This window comes from Gossypium arboreum, chromosome 8 (assembly GCF_025698485.1).
Source record: "Gossypium arboreum isolate Shixiya-1 chromosome 8, ASM2569848v2, whole genome shotgun sequence".
Taxonomy (NCBI): Eukaryota; Viridiplantae; Streptophyta; class Magnoliopsida; order Malvales; family Malvaceae; genus Gossypium; species Gossypium arboreum.
In genome coordinates this window covers 126,844,592-126,853,618 of record NC_069077.1, presented here as the reverse complement: position 1 = coordinate 126,853,618, position 9,027 = coordinate 126,844,592, and the positions used below count along the sequence as shown (strand labels likewise).

At 54.7% G+C, this 9,027-nt stretch overlaps 2 non-coding genes across 2 annotated transcripts; both read right to left on the bottom strand.

The window, feature by feature from the left end:
- Positions 1-243: 243 nt before the first annotated feature.
- Positions 244-3,510, bottom strand: LOC128279905 (28S ribosomal RNA). The gene has a single exon (XR_008270093.1). It is a non-coding gene; the product is annotated as a 28S ribosomal RNA (ribosomal RNA).
- Positions 3,511-3,720: 210 nt separating this feature from the next.
- Positions 3,721-3,876, bottom strand: LOC128279899 (5.8S ribosomal RNA). The gene has a single exon (XR_008270090.1). It is a non-coding gene; the product is annotated as a 5.8S ribosomal RNA (ribosomal RNA).
- Between the last annotated feature and the right edge of the window lie 5,151 nt (positions 3,877-9,027).

Below are 9,027 nucleotides of genomic sequence, written 5' to 3'. Positions count from 1 at the left end.
AGTACAAGAAGTATGGCATGGCACGGCATGGCACGGCACGGTAAAAAATTGAACAAGTGCCCGGACCGCCAACACTTGGGAGCTCGCACCCATACCACCACGGCTCCCGTTATGCCAAGTTTCCCGAGGGGGCGGCACGGCCAAGTGTTTAACTAACTCCTTATTATAAGTCCCCCACTTGGGGACCCCAGGATCAGGACGTGCAAAAGAACAAGGGTGGATCGGAAGGGAGATGGGGAAGGGATGAATCGAAGCGACAAAGGGCTGAATCTCAGTGGATCATGGCAGCAAGGCCATTCGACCACTTACAATTCCCCGTCGTATATTTAAGTAGTCTGCAAAGGATTCTACCCGCCGCTTGGTGGGAATTACGCTCTAAGGAGGCGCCCACGACTTGTCCGCCGCTGTCATTTGCACCTATGACACGCGTGCCCTTGGGGCCAAAGGCTCCTACCGAGGGTCGAGAATCGGGCGACGGGCGCAAGTATGCGTTGCTTCTAGCCCGGATTCGACTTAGAGCGTTCGGTCATAGTCCAACAGCATGGTAACCGTTGATCGGCTTTTCAACCAAGCGCGATGACCAATTGTGCGAATCAATGGTTTTTCTCGACTAGGTTGAATTACTATTGTGACGCGACCATCGGTAGGGTAAAACTAACTTTGTCTCACGACGGTCTAAACCGAGCTCACGTTCCCTATTGGTGGGTGAACAATCCAACACTTGGTGAATTTCGCTTCACAATGATAGGAAGAGCCGATATCGAAGGATCAAAAAGCAAGGCCGCTATGAGCGCTTCGCCACAAGCCGCTTATCCCCGTGGTAACTTTTCTCGACACCTCTAGCTTCAAATTTTGAAGCTCTAAAGGATCGATAGGCCACGCTTTCATGGTTCGATTCGCATCGGAAATCGAGAATCAAACGAGCTTTTACCCTTTTGCTCCACACGAGATTGCTTCTCGTTGAGCTCATCTTAGCACACCGTTATCTTTTAACAGATGTGCCGCCCTAGCCAAACTCCCCACCGACAATGTCTTTTGCTCGGATCGTACCAAAAGTCGACCTTGGGTCCAAAAAGAGGGTCGTGCCCGCCTCCGATTCACGGAATAAGTAAAATAACGTTAAAAGAAGTGGTATTTCAATTTCGCCGAGAGCTCCCACTTATCCTACACCTCTCAAGTCATTTCACAAAGTTGGACTAGAGTTAACCTCAACAGGTCTTCTTTCCCGTTGATTCTCGCCAAGCCCGCTCCTTAGGCGTGGTTTCACTGGATTGTGAAGCGAGGATAGTGGGAATCTCGTTAATCCGTTCATGCGTCACTAATTAGATGACGAGGCATTTGGCTACCTTAAGAGTCATAGCTACTCCCGCCGCTTATACGCTTTGGTTGAATTTCTTCACTTTGACATTCGAGAGCATCGGCGTAAATCACATTGCGTGAGCATCCGCAGGACCATCGCAATGCTTTGTTTTAATTAAACGGTCAATTCCTCTTGTCCGCACTTAGTTCTCGAAGTCGATTGTTCCTGCATCGGAAGGCCCCAAAGGAGCCGTTCGATCGTCTCCGATCGCGGTGACCCGCCCTAGCCGCAAAAAGCAGCTCAAGCAATAACCTAAGAATGATGGGTTCGGATCGGGACCTCCGTGCCCACCCTCGAGTCAATCCTTTTCCGAGGTTACGGATCCATTTTGTCGACTTCCTTGCCTTACATTGTTCCATTGACCGAGGTCGTTCACTTTAGAGACTGACGAGCTTATGAGTCGACCGGCGAGACGACACTCGGTCCTCCAGTTTTCAAGGGCCGCCGTGTGCTTTGGACACCACGCAACATGCGGTGCTCTTCCCATTACCGGACCCTACCTCCTACCGAGCCATTTCCGGGTGGGCGGTCGTTAAGCGTAAAAGATAACTCTTACCAAGGCCCCACGACGCCTCTCTGACTCCCTAACGTTGTTGCCGGAACAAGCGTCCGGTTTAAGAATTTTAACCCGATTCCATTTCAAGCTTATGTTGAGCAGCTTATCGGACGGGCTTCCTCGTCTCTTAGGATCGACTAACCCATGTGCAAGTGCCGCTCACATGGAACCTTTCCCCTCTTGACCTTCAAAGTTCTCATTTGAATATTTTCTACTACCACCAAGATCTGCACCGACGACCGCTACGCTCGGGCTCGCGCCCCTGGTTTTGCAGCGACCGCCATGCCCTCCTACTCATCGGGGCCTGGCTCTTGCCCCAACGGCCGGGTATAGGTCACACGCTTAAGCGCCATCCATTTTCGAGGCTAGTTGATTCGGCAGGTGAGTTGTTACATACTCCTTAGCGGATTTCGACTTTCATGACCACCGTCCTGCTGTCTTAATCGACCAACACCCTTTGTGGGTTCTAGGTCACAGTGATTGGGCACCATAACACAACTTCGGTTCATCCCAAGACGCCAGATTACATTACTAAAAATGGCCCACTTGAAGCTCTCGATTAGTGGCGGTCTCAGGTCAACGGCTAATTGCACTGGTCCTACCTATTTAAAGTTTGAGAATAGGTCGAGGGGGTTGCGCCCCCGATGCCTCTAATCATTGGCTTTACTCGATAGAACTTGCCAAGGGCTCCAGCTATCCTGAGGGAAATTTCGGAGGGAATTAGCTACTAGATGGTTCGATTAGTCTTTCGGCCCTCTGGCTTCTCCCCGCTCTGGCATAGTTCACCATCTTTCGGGTCCCGACAGGCATGCCCTTACTCGAACCCTTCTCAGAAGATCAAGGTCAGTCAGCGGTGCACCCGTGAGGGATCCCGCTAATCAGCTTCCTTGCGCCTTATGAGTTTTCTAGCCCGTTGACTTGCACACATGTCAGACTCCTTGGTCCGTGTTTCAAGACGGGCGAATGGAGAGCCCGCAGTCGACGCCTCAAGCACGCAGGTGTCGAAGCACGCCGAGACGGCGTGTGCTGGATCCCACGATCGAGGCGACGATGTCTCCACAGGCGTATCAAAGGCCCGGGCTTGGGCCGTCGCCATGACCCGCATCGGTCCACACCCTGAGCCAATCGGTGGATTAGCTCTCACCGTTCCACATCCGACCGAGGCGCATCACCGGCCCCCATCCGCTTCCCTCCCGACAATTTCAAGCATACTTTGACTCTCTTTTCAATGTTCTTTTCATCTTTCCCTCGCGGTACTTGTTCGCTATCGGTCTCTTGCCAGATTCACCTTGGACGAAATTTACCGCCCGATTAGTGGTCTGCATTCCCAAACAACCCGACTTCGTGAAGCGGTGCCTCGTGCGACAGGCGTCCAAGGCTACTGGGCTCTCACCCTCTCGGCGCCCCTTTCCAGGGACTTGGGCCCATCCGCCGAGGACACTTCTCCAAACTATAATTCAACACCGGTGGTGCCCGATTCTCAAGCTAGGCTTTTCTCGGTTCGCTCGCCATTACTAGGGAATCTGGTAAGTTTCTTTTCCTCCACTTATTGATATTCTTAAACTCGGTGGGTAATCCCTTTGACTGGGATTCGCGATCGATCTCGTAAGGGTTTAAGGGTCTCGATCGATTTAACGCGCATGACTTCGAATGAGGTTGCTTACAGATTACCACCGTCGTTGCACAATTATGTCGCCGAGGACTCAATTTAGGCCAACGGCCGGGTCAGGAGTGCACGGAGGCCAATTTTAGCCCTCGGCCCAACCGAGTCCCGAGGATCGGGGTTAAATGGGGCGACAATGCGTGACACCTGAGCAAACGTGCCCTCGGCCTAATGGGTTGGGGCGAACTTGCGCTCAAAGACTTCGATGGTTCACGGGATTCTACAATTCACACCAAGTATCGCATTTCGCTACGTTCTTCATCGATGCGAGAGCCGAGATATCTGTTGCCGAGAGTCGTTCTATATACTTTACGACAAAAGAACAACATCACTGAAACATTGACACCACGAACAGTGCGGCGACAAGAGATGTGTCGCTTTTTTCATTTCGATTCCTTGGCGCGATTCGCGCCGGGGGTTTGTTCGTTTTGCATCGAAGAGGTTGATCCTGACATCTCACCCCACCCAATGGCCAAAAAGAACGACAAGACCGGCTGCTCCGACATGCGGGGGTGGCAATAGGCGACGATGCACCCGCACCACCTCCAATGTTGTATACAACGCGTTCACGGGTCGTTCTGCTAGGCAGGTTTCGACAATGATCCTTCCGCAGTTCACCTACGGAAACCTTGTTACAACTTCTCCTTCCTCTAAATGATAAGGTTTAGTGGACTTACGGCGGCGTCACGAGGCGAACCGCCCACGTCGCCGCTATCCAAACACTTCACCGCACCATTCAATCGATAGGAACGACGCGGTGTGTACAAAGGGCGTGGATTTAGTCAACGCGAAATGATGGTTCGCGCTTACTAGGAATTCCTCGTTGAAGACCAACAATTGCAATGATCTATCCCCATCACGATGAAATTTTAAAGATTACCCGGCTCGCTCGGTCAAGGCTATAGACTCGTTGAATACATCGCAGTAGCGCGTGCGCCCGTAACATCTAAGGGCATCACAGGACACATTATTGCCTCAAACTTCCATGGCCTAAAAGGCCATAGTCCCTCTAAGAAGCTAGCCACGAAGGATCACCTACTGTAGCTAGTTAGCGGTCGAGGTCTCATTCATTACGAAATTAACCGCACAAATCGCTTCCACCAACTAAGAACAACCATGCACAACCACCCATAGAATCAAGAAAGAACTTTCATCACAATCCTTACTATGTCCGGACACGTAAGTTTCCCGTGTTGAGTAAAATTTAGCCGCAAGCTCCACTCCCGGTGGTGCCCTTCCACAATTCCTTTAAGTTTCAAATTTGCGACCATACTCCCACCGGAACCCAAAGACTTTGATTTCTCATAAAGTGCCCAAGAGTCTTAAAAGCAACATCCGTCGATCCACGGTCTCAGATCGTTTATGGTTGAGACTAGGACAAGATGTCGATCGTCTTGAGCCCCCAACTTTCATTCTTGATTAATGAAAACATCCTTGGCAAATGCTTTTCAGCTTGTTCGCCTTCATAAATCCAAGAATTTCACCTCCGACTATGAAATACTGAATGCCCCGATTGTCCTATTAATCATTACTCGATCCCGAAGGCCAACACAATAGGATCGAAATCCTATGATGTTATCCCATGCTAATGTATACAAGCGTGGGCCCCGCTTTGAGCATTATAATTTCTTCAAAGTAACAATGCCGAGGAACGACCCGGCCAATTAAGGCCAGGAGCGCATCACCGGCATGAGGGAAGCGGAACCGGTGCTCACCGTGAGGCGGACCGACCGACCCAACCTAAGTCCAACTACTTAGCTTTTTAACTACAACAACATAAATATATGCTATTGAGTTTGGAATTACAGCTGTCTGCGGCACCGCACTTGCCCTCCAATGGATCCTCGTTAAGGGATTTAGATTGTACTCATTCCAATTACCAGACTCATAGAGGCCGGTATTGTTATTTATTATCACTACCTCCCCGTGTCAGGATTGGGTAATTTTCCGCATCCGAAAGCATGAACGAGCACCAGTGCACCGACGAGGCCACACCGATTTAAGGGGGCACACTTGGGACACAGGGCACGATTGTGGTCCACAACGTACCCCAAAGGGCACGAGATGGAGAAGGGATGCAACACAGGATCCCGATCGCACCCTTTGGGTTCAATTAGAACAAGGGGAGTCAATGAAGAGGAGTGTGGCTCGACAGTTCGACGCGGGTAGCATGGAGCCTGCCAATACACACAACCAAAACACCACTCATATGCCCATTGCGTACTAGTAGTAGCACCCACGAACACCAGCCAACAACCCACCTAACGAATGTATTGGGAGGGGAGCGGAAGGAACAATGAAACGAGGGCATACCACAAACGCTTGGCACGAGAACTACGAGGGACAAAATCCCATTGGGACTTGGTCGAGCCAAGACCGAGCCTAAAAACTCAACTTTCGCCCCCAGTTAGCCGTTGTTGTCAAAGGGACTTGGTACTGGGGTCACGGGCAGCTTCGAATGCAGGCAAGGCCTTGGCAAGGCCAAGGCGCTGATGGGTCACTGACTTGAGAGGCACAAGGCGTCCCTAACATATCTTTGCCCGATATAGGGAACCTGGTTTTGGAGTCGTTGGCTACATTTCTATGGGCACGGGCTTGACCGACAGGAAAATCATCACCCCGGCCACTAGAGCCGGCGATCGACCCACCACCGTTGGTGAGTCATTGCAAGACTATTCGACCCTCGTGGGGGCTGCGGACGCACCCCACCTCGGGTTCAAGGGGGGCCACATCGGGGGGCAACGGATCTCTACTCCATAAAGAGTTAAAAAAACTTCGTCAATCTGCTACCAGGCAACATTCCTATGACTGAAATGGTGACACTTTTCTTTAGCCCGCGCATCCGAGGGACCAGGATGCCCCTGCTGCTCGAGGCACCTGCACATCCAACGTCCTAGGTTGCCGATGGTGTCCGAGGCTCCCGTACATCAAAGCACTAAGGTGCCAATGCTGCATGAGGCTCCCGCACATCCAAGGCACCGAGGTGCCGATGGTGCCCGAGGCTCCCGCACCACCAAGTGCCTAGGTTACCGATGGTGACCGAGGCTCCCGCACATCCAAGGCACCAAAGTGCCGATGGTGCCCGAGGCTCCCGCACGACCAAGGGCCTAGGTTGCCGATGGTATTCGAGGCTCCCGTACATACAAGCACCAAGGTGTGCCCAAGGTTCTCAAACGATCAAGGCCTAGGTTGTCGATGGTACCCGAGGCTCCCGCACGACCAAGGGCCTAGGTTGCCGATGGTGCCCGAGGCTCCCACACATCCAAGTACCAAGGTGCCGATGATGGCCGAGGCTCCCGTACAACCAAGGGCCTAGGTGCTGATAGTCCCGAGGCTCTCGCACGACCAAGGGCCTAGGTGCCGATAGTCCTGAGGGTTCCGCACGACCAAGGGCCTAGGTGCCGATGGTGCCCGAGGCTCCCGCACGACCAGGGACCTAGGTTACCGATGTGCCCGAGCCTCCCGCACGACCAAGGGCCTAGGTTGCCGATGGTGTCCGAGGCTCCCGCACATCCAAGCACCAAAGTGCCGATGGTAGCCGACGCTCCCGCACGACCAAGGGTGTAGGTGCCGATAGTCCCGAGGCTCTCGTACGACCAAGGGCCTAGGTTGCCGATGGTGCCCGAGGCTCCCGCACGACCAGGGGCCTAGGTGCCGATGGTGCCTGAGGCTCCCGCACTACCAAGGGTCTAGGTTACCGATGGTACCGAGGCTCTCGCACGACCAGGGACCTAGGTTCCCGATGGTGCCCAAGGCTCCCGCACAACTAAGGGCCTAGGTTGCTGATGGTGACCGAGGCTCCTGCACATCCAAGGCACCAAGGTGCCGATGGTGCCTGAGGCTCCCGCACGACCAAGGGCCTAGGTTGCCGATGGTGTCCGAGGCTCCCACACATCCAAGCACCAAGGTGTGCCCGAGGTTCTTGTATGATCAAGGCCTAGGTTGCCGATGGGACTCGAGGCTCCCGCACGACCAGGGGCCTAGGTTGCCGATGGTGCCCGAGGCTCCCGCATGACCAAGGGCCTAGGTTGTCGAAGGTGTCCGAGGCTCCCGCACATCAAACCACCAAGGTCCCGATGGTGGCCAAGGCTCACGTGCGACCAAGGGCCTAGGTGCCGAGTAGTCCCGAGGGTCTCGCCACGACCAAGGGCCTAGGTTTCGATGGTGCCCTAGGGCTCCTTGCGACCGAGGGCCTAGGTTGCAGATAGTCCCAGAGGCTCCCTTTGACAACCAAGGGCCTAGGTTGTCGATGGTGGCCGAGGCTCCCGCACATCAGAGCACCAAAGTGCCGATGGTGCAAGAGGCTCCTGCACGACAAAGGGCCTAGGTTGCTGATGATGCCCGAGGCTCCCGCATGACCAAGGGCCTAGGTTGCCGATAGTGTTCGAAGCTCCCGCACGACCAAGGCCCTAGGTACCCAATGGTGCCCGAGGCTCCCGTACGACCAGGGGCCTAGGTTACCGATGGTGCCTGAGGCTCCCGCACGACCAAGGGCTTAGGTTGCCGATGGTGCCCGAGGCTCCCGTACGACCAGGGGCCTAGGTGCCGATGGTGCCCGAGGCTCCCGTACGACCAAGGGCATAGGTTGCCAATTTTGTCGAGGCTCTTGCACGACCAGGGGCCTAGGTTCCCGATGGTGCCCGAGGCTCCTGCACAACTAAGGGCCTAGGTTGCCGATGGTGACCGAGGCTCCCGCACATCCAAGGCACCAAGGTGCCAATGGTGCCCGAGGCTCCCGCACGACCAAGGGCTTAAGTTGTCGATGGTGTCCGAGGCTCCCGCACATCCCAGCACCAAGGTGTGGCCCAGGTTCTTGCACGATCAAGGCCTAGGTTGCCAGTGGTACCCGAGGCTCCCGCACAACCAGGGGCCTAGGTTGCCGATGGTACCCGAGGCTCCCGCACGACCAAGGGCCTAGGTTGCCGATGGTGTCCGAGGCTCCCGCACATCCAAGCACCAAGGTGCAGATGGTGGCCGAGGCTCCCGCACGACCAAGAGCCTAGGTGCCGGTAGTCCCGAGGGTCTCGCACGATCAAGGGACTAGGTTTCTGATGGTGCCCGAGGCTCCCGCACAACCGAGGGTCTAGGTTGCCGATGGTGGCTGAGGCTCCCGCACATCAGAGCACGAAAGTGCCGATGGTGCCCGAGGCTCCTGCACGACCAAGGGCCTAGGTTGCCGATGGTGCCCGAGGCACCCACATGATGAGCGACCTAGGTTGCCGATGGTGTTCGAAGCCCCGCACGACCAATGCCCTAGGTTGTCGATGGTGCCCGAGGCTCTCGCACATCCAAGTACCAACGTGCCGAAGGTGGCCGAGGCACCCGCACGACCAAAGGCCTAGGTGCCGATTGTCTCGAGGCTCTCGAACGACCGAAGGCCTTGGTAGCCGATGGTGCCCGAGGCTACCGTACGACCAGCGGCCTAGGTTACCGATGGTGCTCGAGGCT